Raw genomic sequence first — 16,634 nt, 5'->3', positions numbered from 1 at the left:
ATGACGATGTTGATGGTGATGATGATCATGAAGATGATGATGATGATGATGGTGATGATGACCATGATGATGATGGTGATGATGATGAAGATGAAGATGATGATGATGGTAACGATTACGATGATGATGATGCCTATCCCTTGTGTCAATTATATACTTGGTACATCATTTTATAGCAAAACAAAAAAAAATGAGCTTTTTATACAGGGCAATATCCAATAAACGTGCTCAAAGCGCTTTACATGGGGTCCGTGTCCAACAGCAACAATTATTATGTGACAAGACTCCTTTCAGGCGATATTACAATTTTTTTTCAGATATTCAGCGCTGCAAACGGCCAGGTACTCATTTTACACATGATTGCGTTGAGAGAATGTGAGTAAAGAGTCTTTTCCAAGGACTCAACTATGCGCCGAGCGCGGCTCGAACTCAGGACCTTCCGATCCAATAGCTATGTCTCACCACAAGACCACATAGAGGCGCAAGTAACGAAAAGTGTATTTCAATTCAAACGCTCTATCTGATGCAACATAGGGTTTTGTTTTGTCATTCTCTTCCTCTCCCACCTTCCCTCTCTCTACTTCCCTCCCCCCCTCTCTCTCTCTCTCTCTCTCCCACCTTCCCTCTCCCCCTCTCTCTCTCTCATTCTCCCCCTCTCTCTCCCTCCCCCCCTCTACTCTTTCTTTTTTTCTCTGTCTCCCCCTCTCTGACTCTCTATTTTTCTCTCTGTTTCTCCCTCTCTCTCTCTCTCTCTCCCTCTCTCTCTCTCCCTTTCCCTCCTTCTCTCTCTCTCTCTCTCTCTCTCTCTCTCTCCCTCTCTCTCCTTGTAACCATAAAACAAACCCTTCTAAACTCAGATACACAAACTTGAAACGGCACAGCTGTCGAAAGCAACTCTCAAATAATTACACTGCAGTCCCTGTAAATAAACTCTCGCTTAAAATAAGCTCTGAGGCTATTCCCGATTTTCCTGCTCCATATCATTCGTAATTCAAAACGTTTAAGATAAACTCCGTCCCTGAGCTTGTCCAGATAAGATAAACTGATCAATCTGGATCTCTACGACAAAGGCTAAGATAGACAGTGAGTCTCTCCCCCCCTCCCCCCAATCTCCATCATTTAGTGTCCTCATTGCGCAATCACGAAACAACACCGGCTGTCATATTAGTCGAGTGTGTAGTGGGTGAAAGATTCACTGAACCTTACGAGTATGTCACCATAATATGACGCAAACACTCACATGCGCACGTGAGCACGTTAGTTTTTACTTTTGTTATAGCACTAGCACACTAGAGAAAATGAGTATTGAGGCCATAGCAAGCAATCATTGTAGAGTATAGCAAAGGCATTGTCCATTATCATGCCACTCCCTCCCATGGTCTCATCCACGAAGTCGTAGTAGTCATGTGTATCTAAACTAAAACCCTATATAATTTGAGTATGAGCAGTTTGAGAAAGTGGCAAATAAATGGCCGGGGTTTTATCAACTACGTCACGTTGATCTATGGAAAAGTCTTAACTAACACTTTCTCACCATACACGAGTTTCATATCAGTAACACCGTTGTCGTCGAATAAATTCAATAGCATGACACCAAGCAGAAGTTATAATTTGCTCTATACGCCAAGTGTCGTTGAAGCTACGGCTTGTTCTCCCCTTGGAATGCGATTTATGCACAGTATTTAAAATTATTTACTGGAGTTGGAGTTGAATAGAGTTATCTGTCTTACTTAAGGACACAAGAAGAGAGCCCAATTTAAAATATGTCAGGAGATTCAAACGCCCTATCAGATGCAACAACGTTTTTTTGTCATTCTATTCCTCTCTCTCTCTCTCTCTCTCTCTCTTTCTCTCTCTCTGTCCTTCCATCTCTCTACCTCCCTCCCCCTCTCTCTCTCTATTTCTCCCACCTTCCCACTCCCTCTGTCTCCTCCTCTCCCTCTCTCCTTCCCCCTCTCACTCTTTCTTTTTTTCTCTGTCTCCCCCTCTTGTCTCTCTCTTTTTCTCTCTGTTTCTTCCTCTCTCTCTCTCTCCCCTCTCTCTCTCTCTCTCTCTCTCTCTCTCTCCCTCATTATTTCTCTCCCTTTCCCTATCAGATGCAACAACGTTTTTTTTTTGTCATTCTATTCCTCTCTCTCTCTCTCTCTCTTTCTCTCTGTCCTTCCATCTCTCTACCTCCCTCCCCCTCTCTCTCTCCTTCTCTCTCTCTATTTCTCCCACCTTCCCACTCCCTCTGTCTCCTCCTCTCCCTCTCTTCTTCCCCCTCTCACTCTTTCTTTTTTTTCTCTGTCTCCCCCTCTTGTCTCTCTCTTTTTCTCTCTGTTTCTCCCTCTCTCTCCCTCATTATTTCTCTCCCTTTCCCTCCCTCTCTCTCTCCTTCTTTCTCTCTCCCCCTCTCTCTCTCTCTCTCCCTCTCTCTCTCTCCCTCTCTCTCTCCTTGTAACCATAAAACAAACCCTTCTAAACTCAGATACACAAACTTGAAACGGCACAGCTGTCGAAAGCAACTCTCAAATAATTACACTGCAGTCCCTGTAAATAAACTCTCGCTTAAAATAAGCTCTGAGGCTATTCCCGATTTTCCTGCTCCATATCATTCGTAATTCAAAACGTTTAAGATAAACTCCGTCCCTGAGCTTGTCCAGATAAGATAAACTGATCAATCTGGATCTCTACGACAAAGGCTAAGATAGACAATGAGTCTCTCCACCCCCTCCCCCCAATCTCCATCATTTAGTGTCCTCATTGCGCAATCACGAAACAACACCGGCTGTCATATTAGTCGAGTGTGTAGTGGGTGAAAGATTCACTGAACCTTACGAGTATGTCACCATAATATGACGCAAACACTCACATGCGCACGTGAGCACGTTAGTTTTTACTTTGTTATAGCACTAGCACACTAGAGAAAATGAGTATTGAGGCCATAGCTAAGCAATCATTGTAGAGTATAGGCAAAGGCATTTGTCCATTATCATTGCCACTCCCTCCCCATGGTCTCATCCACGAAGTCGGTATGTAGGTCATGTGTATCTAAACTAAAACCCTATATAATTTGAGTATGAGCAGTTTGAGAAAGTGGCAAATAAATGGCCGGGGTTTTATCAACTACGTCACGTTGATCTATGGAAAAGTCTTAACTAACACTTTCTCACCATACACGAGTTTCATATCAGTAACACCGTTGTCGTCGAATAAATTCAATAGCATGACACCAAGCAGAAGTTATAATTTGCTCTATACGCCAAGTGTCGTTGAAGCTACGGCTTGTTTTCCCCCTTGTAATGCGATTTATGCACAGTATTTTAAAATTATTTACTGGAGTTGGAGTTGAATAGAGTTACCTGTCTTACTTAAGGACACAAAGAAGAGAGCCCAATTTAAAATATGTCAGGAGATTCAAACGCCCTATCAGATGCAACAACGTTTTTTTTGTCATTCTATTCCTCTCTCTCTCTCTCTCTCTCTCTCTCTCCTCTCTCTCTCTCTCTCTCTCTCTCCTCTCTCTCTCTCTCTCTCTCTCTTCTCTCTGTCCTTCCATCTCTCTACCCTCCCTCCCCCTCTCTCTCTCTATTTCTCCCACCTTCCCACTCCCTCTGTCTCCTCCTCTCCCTCCCCCCTTCCCCCTCTCACTCTTTCTTTTTTTCTCTGTCTCCCCCTCTTGTCTCTCTCTTTTTCTCTCTGTTTCTTCCTCTCTCTCTCTCTCTCCCCTCTCTCTCTCTCTCTCTCTCCCTCATTATTTCTCTCCCTTTCCCTATCAGATGCAACAACGTTTTTTTGTCATTCTATTTCTCTCTCTCTCTCTCTCTCTCTCTCTCTCTCTCTCTCTCTCTCTTTCTCTCTGTCCTTCCATCTCTCTACCTCCCTCCCCCTCTCTCTCTCTCTTCTCTCTCTCTATTTCTCCCACCTTCCCACTCCCTCTGTCTCCTCCTCTCCCTCTCTTCTTCCCCCTCTCACTCTTTCTTTTTTTCTCTGTCTCCCCTCTTGTCTCTCTCTTTTTCTCTCTGTTTCTCCCTCTCTCTCTCTCCCTCATTTTTTCTCTCCCTTTCCCTCCCCCTCTCTCTCTCCTTCTTTCTCTCTCCCCCTCTCTCGTTCTCTCTCTCCCTCTCTCTCTCTCTCCCTCTCTCCTTGTAACCATAAAACAAACCCTTCTAAACTCAGATACACAAACTTGAAACGGCACAGCTGTCGAAAGCAACTCTCAAATAATTACACTGCAGTCCCTGTAAATAAACCCTCGCTTAAAATAAGCTCTGAGGCTATTCCCGATTTTCCTGCTCCATATCATTCGTAATTCAAAACGTTTAAGATAAACTACGTCCCTGAGCTTGTCCAGATAGATAACTGATCAATCTGGATCTCTACGACAAAGGCTAAGATAGACAATGGAGTCCTCTCACCCCCCCCCCTCCAATCTCCATCATTTAGTGTCCTCATTGCTCAATCACGAAACAACACCGGCTGTCATATTAGTCGAGTGTGTAGTGGGTGAAAGATTCACTGAACCTTACGAGTATGTCACCATAATATGACGCAAACACTCACATGCGCACGTGAGCACGTTAGTTTTTACTTTTGTTATAGCACTAGCACACTAGAGAAAATGAGTATTGAGGCCATAGCTAAGCAATCATTGTAGAGTATAGGCAAAGGCATTTGTCCATTATCATTGCCACTCCCTCCCCATGGTCTCATCCACGAAGTCGGTATGTAGGTCATGTGTATCTAAACTAAAACCCTATATAATTTGAGTATGAGCAGTTTGAGAAAGTGGCAAATAAATGGCCGGGGTTTTATCAACTACGTCACGTTGATCTATGGAAAAGTCTTAACTAACACTTTCTCACCATACACGAGTTTCATATCAGTAACACCGTTGTCGTCGAATAAATTCAATAGCATGACACCAAGCAGAAGTTATAATTTGCTCTATACGCCAAGTGTCGTTGAAGCTACGGCTTGTTTCTCCCCCTTGTAATGCGATTTATGCACAGTATTTAAAATTATTTACTGGAGTTGGAGTTGAATAGAGTTACCTGTCTTACTTAAGAACACAAAGAAGAGAGCCCAATTTAAAATATGTCAGGAGATTCAAACGCCCTATCAGATGCAACAACGTTTTTTTGTCATTCTATTCCTCTCCTACTCTCTCTTCTCTCTCTCTCTCTCTCTCTCTCTTCTCTCTCTCTCCTCTCTCTCTTCCTTCCTCCTCTCTACTCCCTCCCCTCTCTCTCTCTCCTTCTCTCTCTCTATTTCTCCCACCTTCCCACTCCCCCTGTCTCCTCCTCTCCCTCTCTTCTTCCCCCTCTCACTCTTTCTTTTTTCTCTGTCTCCCCTCTTGTCCCTCTCTCTTCTCTCTGTTTCTTCTCTCTCTCCTCCTTTATTCTCTCCCTTTCCTCCTCTCTCTCTCCTTCTTCTCTCTCCCCCTCTCTCTTCTCTCTCTCTCCTCTCCTCATCTTCTCTCCCTCTCTCCTTGTCCATAAAACAAACCTATCAAACTCGATACACAAACTGAAACGGTCACAGTGTGAAAGCAACTCTCAATAATTTACACTCAGTCCCTGTAAATAAACTCTCGCTTAAATAACTCTGAGGCTATTCCCGATTTTCCTGCTCCATATCATTCGTAATTCAAAACGTTTAAGATAAACTACGTCCCTGAGCTTGTCCAGATAAGATAAACTGATCAATCTGGATCTCTACGACAAAGGCTAAGATAGACAGGGAGTCTCTCCACCCCCTCCCCCCAATCTCCATCATTTAGTGTCCTCATTGCGCAATCACGAAACAACACCGGCTGTCATATTAGTCGAGTGTGTAGTGGTGAAAGATTCACTGAACCTTACGAGTATGTCACCATAATATGACGCAAACACTCACATGCGCACGTGAGCACGTTAGTTTTTACTTTTGTTATAGCACTAGCACACTAGAGAAAATGAGTATTGAGGCCATAGCTAAGCAATCATTGTAGAGTATAGGCAAAGGCATTTGTCCATTATCATTGCCACTCCCTCCCCATGGTCTCATCCACGAAGTCGGTATGTAGGTCATGTGTATCTAAACTAAAACCCTATATAATTTGAGTATGAGCAGTTTGAGAAAGTGGCAAATAAATGGCCGGGGTTTTATCAACTACGTCACGTTGATCTATGGAAAAGTCTTAACTAACACTTTCTCACCATACACGAGTTTCATATCAGTAACACCGTTGTCGTCGAATAAATTCAATAGCATGACACCAAGCAGAAGTTATAATTTGCTCTATACGCCAAGTGTCGTTGAAGCTACGGCTTGTTCTCCCCCTTGTAATGCGATTTATGCACAGTATTTAAAATTATTCACTGGAGTTGGAGTTGAATAGAGTTACCTGTCTTACTTAAGGACACAAAGAAGAGAGCCCAATTTAAAATATGTCAGGAGATTCAAACGCCCTATCAGATGCAACAACGTTTTTTTGTCATTCTATTCCTCTCTCTCTCTCTCTCTTTCTCTCTGTCCTTCCATCTCTCTACCTCCCTCCCCCTCTCTCTCTCTATTTCTCCCACCTTCCCACTCCCTCTGTCTCCTCCTCTCCCTCTCTCCTTCCCCCTCTCACTCTTTCTTTTTTTCTCTGTCTCCCCCTCTTGTCTCTCTCTTTTCTCTCTGTTTCTTCCTCCTCTCTCTCTCTCTCTCTCTCTCTCTCTCTCTCTCTCTCTCCCCTCTCTCTCTCTCTCTCTCTCTCTCTCTCTCCCTCATTATTTCTCTCCCTTTCCCTATCAGATGCAACAACGTTTTTTTGTCATTCTATTCCTCTCTCTCTCTCTCTCTCTCTCTCTCTCTCTCTCTCTCTTTCTCTCTGTCCTTCCATCTCTCTACCTCCCTCCCCCTCTCTCTCTCCTTCTCTCTCTCTATTTCTCCCACCTTCCCACTCCCTCTGTCTCCTCCTCTCCCTCTCTTCTTCCCCCTCTCACTCTTTCTTTTTTTCTCTGTCTCCCCCTCTTGTCTCTCTCTTTTTCTCTCTGTTTCTCCCTCTCTCTCCCTCATTATTTCTCTCCCTTTCCCTCCCTCTCTCTCTCTCCTTCTTTCTCTCTCCCCCTCTCTCGTTCTCTCTCTCTCTCTCTCCCTCTCTCTCTCTCTCCCTCTCTCTCCTTGTAACCATAAAACAAACCCTTCTAAACTCAGATACACAAACTTGAAACGGCACAGCTGTCGAAAGCAACTCTCAAATAATTACACTGCAGTCCCTGTAAATAAACTCTCGCTTAAAATAAGCTCTGAGGCTATTCCCGATTTTTCTGCTCCATATCATTCGTAATTCAAAACGTTTAAGATAAACTCCGTCCCTGAGCTTGTCCAGATAAGATAAACTGATCAATCTGGATCTCTACGACAAAGGCGAAGATAGACAGGGAGTCTCTCCACACAGCCGTTTAAATAGGGCCCAAACTTTCACTTTAGTTACTTCTTCCCTCACAGGCTACCGTCAAGTAATGTAAACAATCCACCGTCAACCACAGTGATAACACCTGTCAAGACGGGGTGCACTGGCAATAAATTATGTCTGCAGGTAAATCTCATCGCTTTGAATTTCTCTCAGGCAGAGAGTAGTAGAAATTTCATCAAAATACTCAATTTTCTCAGCCCGTTGTGGACGCAGAATCTTTTTCATAATTTTCAAACATACATGGATGGAAAGGCCAATTTTTCCTCTACAAGACGCAATTATTTTTATTCTCATCATTAAATGATAAGTTTGTGTTTTGCTCTTTTGAATAATCAGAGTTTTTAATGAAATAAATATTAAAATTATAAGTTTACGAAATATTTAAAAATTCAAAATATCAAACCAACACTTTTTACCATCGAGTGTGAGGGATCAGAGAAAAGTAGATAAAATTATCTTTCATATGATATATACTTTATTATGTAGATTCAGGGATTTAAGAATAGAGGGTGTGGAAAGGAATCTCAATAATTATTTTTGTTACCAACAAAGAGGAGAATATTTCATGATATTTTAGAAACCCAATAATAAAACTAGATAGTGATGATAAGAGACATTTATTTAATTTGATTTCATTGAATTTAAGCGGAAATTTTAGATATTTCTTAAATTTACTTATTTAAGTTCTGTTCAGGTTATGGAGAGACACACTGAAGACGGTCATCACACCAGTACAAATGAAATATGTCGAATTTGTTGTGAAAGAGTACAGAGCCGTGCTGAGAGGATTAAAAGACTCTAGGCGTTATCAACAATTGCTATAAATATAAATGTGAAATTCTGACATATTTAAATATTTCAATTTGCGAGAAATGTATCTCACTTATACATAATTCAAAGAAATGCGATGCAGGTATTGATACCTTTGTTTCAATGAGAAAACTCTGAACAAGAAACAATACTTAATCAGGTGAATATGATCCTAATCTTTCACCAGTGATGTGCTATATGCAGTCTATATGGCACACAAATTAAAAGAGGTGCAAGTCAAGTACATGAAAAAAAGTAATGGGCATGAATATCTCAAAAATAAGGTTATGAAAATTATAAGAACTCTTTAAGATTTTCTTAGTGGTTTTGATTGTCTTTAAATGAATGTCCTTATATAACAATTTTTAATGGAATTCTTAAAATTCGTTGATTCTGGGATAAATATAAGTGAATCACATTTGACTATGTTTCTGGTTTATTAAAAAATTTCTATTCAGACAATGCTGTGATTGGATTTCAATTTTACCTTACTCAAAATCCTTACTTTTACGTACAGGTGAACTGATATCTCAAAAACGCCTCAATCTACTGGTATAAAATTTATATGTCTACATTCTACAGATATTCAACATTATTTCCATTACTTTAATTTTAAAATTTTAAGTGTTGAACATGTTAAAATATTATCTTAAAAATTTTAATTCACTTAGATTTATGTATCAATTTCATGGGTTTTCCCTCTTGCTTTTTAACACCATCATAATTATGATTCTATAATCAATGAAAACTCTGTTAATAAACTGTTTTGTAGTATAAAAATAGTTTTGCTACACATAATAACCGCAATACTACATTAGTTTGAAATTCAGAAAAAATCGATCAAAACGGCGAAAAAATTGTCTCCCTCTCTCAGTGTAAAGCTATGACTCATCATCACTAGACTGGCTAGATTTACCTGGCGAACTAAACTGAAAACAATAAACGCCTGTGTCCACCCCCTCCCCCCAATCTCCATCATTTAGGGTCCTCATTGCGCAATCACGAAACAACACCGGCTGTCATATTAGTCGAGTGTGTAGTGGGTGAAAGATTCACTGAACCTTACGAGTATGTCACCATAATATGACGCAAACACTCACATGCGCACGTGAGCACGTTAGTTTTTACTTTTGTTATAGCACTAGCTATATGGTTGTGAGAGCTGGACCATAAACAAGACCATGGTTAAAAGACTGGAGGCAGTGGAAATGTGGTTTTACAGAAGAATGATGAGGGTGTCATGGATGGAAAGGAAAAGAAATGAAGAAATTTTAGAAATGGCAAACAGAAAAAGATCACTGATAACAAAAATCATCAAACGCCAAATGGAATTTTTAGGACACATTATCCGCCACCCTGGTTTGGAAATACTCGCCTTGACTGGAAAGATGAATGGAAAAAGAATAAGAGGAAGACAAAGAATAACGTATTTGAAAGGGATAAGAACTTGGACAGATGAAGCTGAGAAAGGTGGCGCTGCTTTAATAGAATTGGCAAGAGATAGATCAGCTTGGCGGAAGATGACCTCCGACGTCTGCTTCAGATATGGAACTACATGAGATGAGATAGCACTAGCACACTAGAGAAAATGGGTATTGAGGCCATAGGTAAGCAATCATTGTAGAGTATAGGCAAAGGCATTTGTCCATTATCATTGCCACTCCCTCCCCATGGTCCAGGGCTGAGAATCTTCCGCCTAAAGTGTAATTACACTTTCAACTTTTGAAATTCCTCCAAGTGGTGTTAGAAATTATTGCGAGACGCATTTTGGATTGCATCTCAGTAGACTTTAATGAAATTCAAATTTTTACGTTATCGTCGCATAGATGGCTCTTGAACTATTCGCTGAAAAATTTCCTCCATTTTCGTGACCCGTCATTCTCACTCCTGAACCATTATGACATCATGACCATCCCCACTACAAAAGCAACTATCACATTATCATCAGTAACACCATCTCCACAACCACATCACAGTGATGCCAAAACTCCGGTTTCACCGGAAAAAAACTCCGGTCTGGAGCAAAAAATTCCGGGCTCCGGGCAACTTCCGTCAAATTCCGGTGAGGTCAATTTGTTCCAAGGATACCCCCCCCCCCCCTCCTTTCCAACCACCACATCATCATCATTGCCCCTAGTATTACACAACCATCATCACTACCACTACTACTGCAACCACCACCACATCATCATCACTACCACTACTACAACAACCACCACCACCACATCATCATTACTAACACTACCACATCACTGCAACTACCACTACTACTACAACCACCATCACCACATCATCATCACTACCATCACCATTACAACCACCACCACCACATCATCATCACTACCACTACTGCTACATCCATGACCCCACATTATCACTACCACTACTTCTACACCACCACAACCACATCATCATCACTACAACTACCACTACCAAATCATCATCACTACCACTACTACTACAACCACCAGCATCACATCATCACTACCACTACTACTACAACCATCACCACCACCACAACATCGTCATTACCACTACTACTACAACCACCTCCACCACATCATCATTGCCACTACTACTACAACCACCATCACCACCACATCATCATCACTAACACTACTACTATAACAACCACCACCACATCATCATTACCACTATTACTACAACCACCACCACCACCACCATATCATCACTACCACTACTACTGCAACCCCCACCACATCATCATCACTGCAACTACCACTACTACTACAACCAACATCACCACATCATCATCACAACCTCTAATACTACTACAACCACCACCACATCATCACTACCACTACTACTGCAACCACCACAACCACATCATCATCACTGCAACTACCACCACTACCACATCATCATCACTACCACAACTACTACAACCAACACATCATCATTACCACTACTACTACAACCACCACCACATCATCATCACTACCATTTGTACTACAACCACCATCACCACCACGTCAACATCACTACCACCACTACTACAACCACTACCACATCATTATCATCACGACCACAACTACTACAACCACTATACCACCACCACATCATCAACAGTAGAACTACTACTTCAACCACCACCACCACCACATCATCATCACTACCACTACTACTTCAACCACCACCATATCATCATCACTACCACCACCACTACTACTACTACAACCAATATCACATCTTCCTCATCACTACCACTATTACTACAACCACTAACACCACATCATCCTCACTACCACCAGTACTACAATCTCTACCATCAGGTTTTGGCGCTTTACTTCATTTAAAATAAGGAAACTTTGGGATTGTATTTGACAATATGTTTATGTATCATAATATAATTCTAATCAGTTATCTATTTAGAACTATACAATATGTAAACACAATGCCAAATACCATTCCAATTCCTTTTTCTTGTGTGTGGAAATTCCTCTTTCGGCATTGAAATTCCTACGAGTGGTGTCTGAAACTCCTGTGAGCCAAATTTAAAGTTGGCGTCTCTGCACATCATCACTGTCATTATAATCAGTACCACCTCTAGTGCAAGCACCACTATCACATCATCTTCCTGGTGGGATCTTTACTTGCATAGATCAGAATTGCTTTCTGTCTTTGTCTTGGCTTGATCCTTTTCCTGGCCGGCCAGATTCATTGGCAGGGAGGGAAGCAATTAAATGTATAGTCATGGTTTTTGGGAGATGATGTGTTTGTCCTCGTAAATCATCTCTCTTTTGTGTGACGTTAGATTTGTTGTTCTAAATTTTGTATTACGCTCACAAGGATTCTGTGCTTGTGTCTTGGTGAAACTTTTAGCTGACTTTAAACTAACTACATTGATAGTTTGATCTTGGTGTCCGTTTCTCACAAACGGACTCCAAGATCAAACTATCAATGTAGTTAGTTTGAAGTCACCTATTTAAACCAGTCTCACCTTTTCTCCGTTACTTTTGATCTATATTTTTTTTACAGCCCCATTTTTACCTTTTAAGTGGTGCTGAAATGACCTACAAGTAAAAGTGAAGCAAGCGCCGTAAAACCCTTCGAACTAATAGCTCAAAACTCTCTCACTCTCTATCCATCTATCTTTCTTTACACAAACACTCATAGACACACAAATCAATAAAGCACACTTATTTCTTTAGTCCCGATTAGTTTTCATGTTCATCCTCCACTACTTACCAATAACAGGTCATCACAAACACCTTGACTTCAATCTCTCTCTCTCTCTCTCTCTCTCTCTCTCTCTCTCTCTCTCTCTCTCTCTCTCTCTCTCTCTCTCTCTCTCTCTCTCTCTCTCTCTCTCTCTCTCTCTCTCTCTCTCTCTCTCTCTCTCTCTCTCTCTCTCTAACTGTCATACACACATATGCACATTCACATAGAAATCAATAAAGTTCACTCAGATCTTTAGCCTCATTAATTTTTCACTATCATCGTTCTGTGCTCATCACTAGATTTACTTTGAGTTCTCTCTCTCTCTCTCTCTCTCTCTCTCTCTCTCTCTCTCTCTCTCTCTCTCTCTCTCTCTCTCTCTCTCTCTCTCCCTCGCACACACACACACATACACACACAAATCAGTAAAGAGCACCCAGTTCTTTAGCCTCAATATGTTTTCATTTTTCATCTTCCTATACTTAACAGTGATACACACACACACACACACACACACACACACACACATATGATTCAATTAAATGTTAATGTCCTGGCAATTGCCAACATGAAACATTCGTTAACTTAATATTTACGATTAACAAATAAAACACAACACACATAACAATAACGTTCACTCAATACTTTAACCTAACCTTTCTGTAGCTATCACTATATTCAATTGGAGCAGTCTCTATTTCCTCTCTCTCTCTCTCTCTCTCTCTCTCTCTCTCTCTCTCTCTCTCTCTCTCTCTCTTCTCATTTTTTCTCTTCTCTCCATTTCTCTGTCTCTCCCTCTCTCTCTCTCTCTCTCTCTCTCTCTCTCTCTCTCTCTCTCTCTCTCTCTCTCTCTCTCACACACACACACACACACACACACAAACACATTCTTCCTTCTGTCAGACAAACTTAAATCTATAAAGTGGATCATATCCTTTTCACATCAGCCATCAATCTCTCTTTTCATCTCCAAGTACACACCTTATCACCACCATCATCATCATCATTACCATCATCATCATCATCACCATCATCGTCATCATCATCGTCATCATCATCATCATCATCACATCAATGCCACTACTACTACTACTACTACTACTACTACTACTACTACTACTACTACTACTACTACTACTACTACTACTACTACTCAGTGGCGTAGGGCCTTAAAGGCTATTAAGGCTAAGCCACAGGTCGTCATTGTCTTGAAAGTATGTAAGAATTTAACAATAAAAAGTCACACTTTTAATTTTTCTGTTTCACAAACAATGAAATTCATTGTTGACCTGGTGTTAAAAAACCCTTACAGAGCCTCAAAACTTGAACCAATCACACCGCTTTGAATTTACTACAGCTCGAGTTGTACTCGTGCCCCTGACCAATCAGTACAGCGTGTGGCTTTAAAGGTGGAGAAGGCTTCCAGCCATATTCCCATGGTACAACCAGGCGATGCATTTCACGTTTGCCGTGTGCTATGACTGTGGGCATCAAGAGGCATCTTGACGTTGAACTGAGTCATTGTGGCTTTCTTACTCGCAGCCACACACAATGACCTAATTGTTCCATTGATGGCAATCGTGTTGTACCTGTTACTCATCCCTCTTCGAGGCGTGTCAGGCATGTGATATTGAATTCCCCATTGTCCCTTTTAACTTGAGTGTGTTAATCTGATGTGTGCAGTGTTTGTTTTTAAAATTTTAATTAATTGCTATTATTAAGTGTGATGAATCACGTTGATTATCTGTTGACCATCAATACCAGTTCTTTGAATAGGGAAAATAAACTTTTGATTAAAAGTCTCGGTCCCCATCAACCAAACGATTTTGTACTCACTATTAAAGACGGGAAACAGAATCGGTCATTTAATTTGATAAAGATTGGTATAGTCGTTTTCCTTGGCTATCGGTGAGAATAGAAAATAAGAGTTTATTTTCTTTTAATTGTATTTTGTTTGGCGATAACAGCAATACAGAATTGTCTTGGACAAGAAGTGGATTTACCTGTTTGAAAAATTTAACACAGAGAGCATTGAACCATCACCACTAGATTGAAAACCGTTGGTACTCTTCACATAGGTGCACAGATTGACAGTGGCTATCGCTTATCTTTAGCCAGGCATGATGAACAAGTTACAAAGAACATACAAATTTTGGTAAAATAATTGAGTGCATCAAATTCTCTCTCTCTCTCTCTCTCTCTCTCTCTCTCTCTCTCTATATATATATATATATATAATATATATATATATATATATATATATATATATATATATATATATATATATATATATATATGCGACAACCCATCTCAAATCCAGCCCCATGCTCCTAAATGACCAGGCTACGCCGCTGCTACTACTACTACTACTATTACTACTACTACTACTACTACTACTACTACTACTACTACTACTACAACCACCACCATCGCCACACCATCATTTCATGAAGGACCACTACTACAACCACCTCCACCACATCATCATCATCACCATCATTACCACCACCACGACGACGACATCAAAACACTATCACCATTAAAACAACAATCACTACCACATCCTTACCACCACTACTACAACCTCCTCCAACACATTAATATCACCACCACTACTTCTGCAACCACCACAACTACATACATCATCATTATCATTACTGCCACCGGGACAACATCCACCATCATATCATTATTACCACCACCCCTGCCATTCATTTTTATATTTTATACGTCATAATGAAATTGGTTTTGGAACTTTACTTGATTTGAAACAAGGGGTATTGGGATGATTATAGATCTCATTAGATTATATTTAGTTTGCAGAAATTCCTGTTTAAGCATTGAAATTCTTCGGAGTTGTTTCTGAAATTTATGTGAGCGAAATTTTAAGCTGGCGTCTCTGGTCAACTTGAAACAATGGGAGGTGGGCATTAGTGAATCTGTGAATAAGGGAAATGTGGCGACTACCACTACTACTACAACCATCACCACATCATCCCTACCACAACTACTACAACCACCACCACATCATCATACCTACGACTACCATTACTACAACCACCATGTTATAATTACACTTTCAGTTTTTGAAATTCCTCCGAGTGGTGTCAGAAATTGCTGCGAGATACATTGTGGATTGCTTCACAATATATTTTAATGAAATTTAAATTTATAGGTTATTTTTGCATGGATGCTTCTTGATCTTAGCGCTGAAAAATGTCCTCCTTTTTAGTGACCAGTCATTCTCACCCCTGGGCTATGGCTAAAACAAAGGTGTCCACAACCCAACTTAGGCAATACATTCAATCAAGCCAAGGATAAAATGTATTGCCTAAAGATGTCGAAGATTTGCAGCGGAGATTGTTCAAGACTGATATTGACAGGACGGACATTGAGACGGTACAGGAATTACTGAGAGAGATAGAGGAGGAAGGAGGTGTAACAAAGTTCAGTGTGAATGAGGATGGTGGTTTTGAGTATTTGTTTTATGTAACGGGAAGAATGAGGCGTGATTTGAGTGTTTTTTGTGATGTGTTTGTTATGGATGCAACATACAAAGTAAATCGATATTTGTATCCACTTGTGAATGTTATGTGCATTGATGATGAGGGTCATGGTTATCCCAGGGTGGCCAACTTTTCAGAAACGGAATTAGGGAAAATTTTTGGTTACCGCACAATAATGTTAAGAGCAGGTGGCCAACTTTTCAGAAACTGAATTAGGGAAAATTTTTGGTTACCGCACAATAATGTTAAGAGTGAAGTAATACACAGCCTAATACTAATTTAATACTTTACAAAGAATGAAAATGAAAAAAGACATTAAGTTGAAATCAGAGCAATGCTGTGTCAAGATTACAGAGGAGCAAGAAGACAAGATTTGTTTGTGTGTCTTTATATGTTACGGAATAGGTACATTTTGGTTGTCAAAACTTTCATTTTTATTTTGACATTTTCTTGATCTTTTAAAATAAAATTATAAATTAATTTAAACAACAGACTTGTTTAATATTTTAAAGATATACTTTTGTGGGGACCTTTTGTAAAATCATTAGTCCGATTGTAGTTGTAAATTTCTTTATATTCTAATGTCGTAAAATCAGTGACACCACTTAATCCCTACCAGCGCTTTTACTCACTGAGTCCCTACCACCAGCGCTTTTACTGATTCCCTACCACAAGCGCTATTACTCACCGAGTCCCTACCACCAGCGCTTTTA

At 40.4% G+C, this 16,634-nt stretch overlaps 1 long non-coding RNA gene across 1 annotated transcript; it reads left to right on the top strand.

The window, feature by feature from the left end:
* The first annotated feature begins 15,562 nt into the window (after positions 1-15,562).
* LOC144957438 (uncharacterized) lies at positions 15,563-16,410 on the top strand. The gene is made up of 2 exons (XR_013642166.1): positions 15,563-16,042; positions 16,110-16,410. It is a non-coding gene; the product is annotated as an uncharacterized LOC144957438 (long non-coding RNA).
* The last annotated feature ends 224 nt before the right edge of the window (positions 16,411-16,634 follow it).

Source organism: Berghia stephanieae, chromosome 12 (genome assembly GCF_034508935.2).
Source record: "Berghia stephanieae isolate SIO BIC M18660-M18661 chromosome 12, UCSD_Bste_1.3, whole genome shotgun sequence".
NCBI lineage: Eukaryota > Metazoa > Mollusca > Gastropoda > Nudibranchia > Aeolidiidae > Berghia > Berghia stephanieae.
The sequence above is the reverse complement of the archived record's forward strand: the minus strand, read 5'-3'. Positions and strand labels throughout refer to the sequence as shown.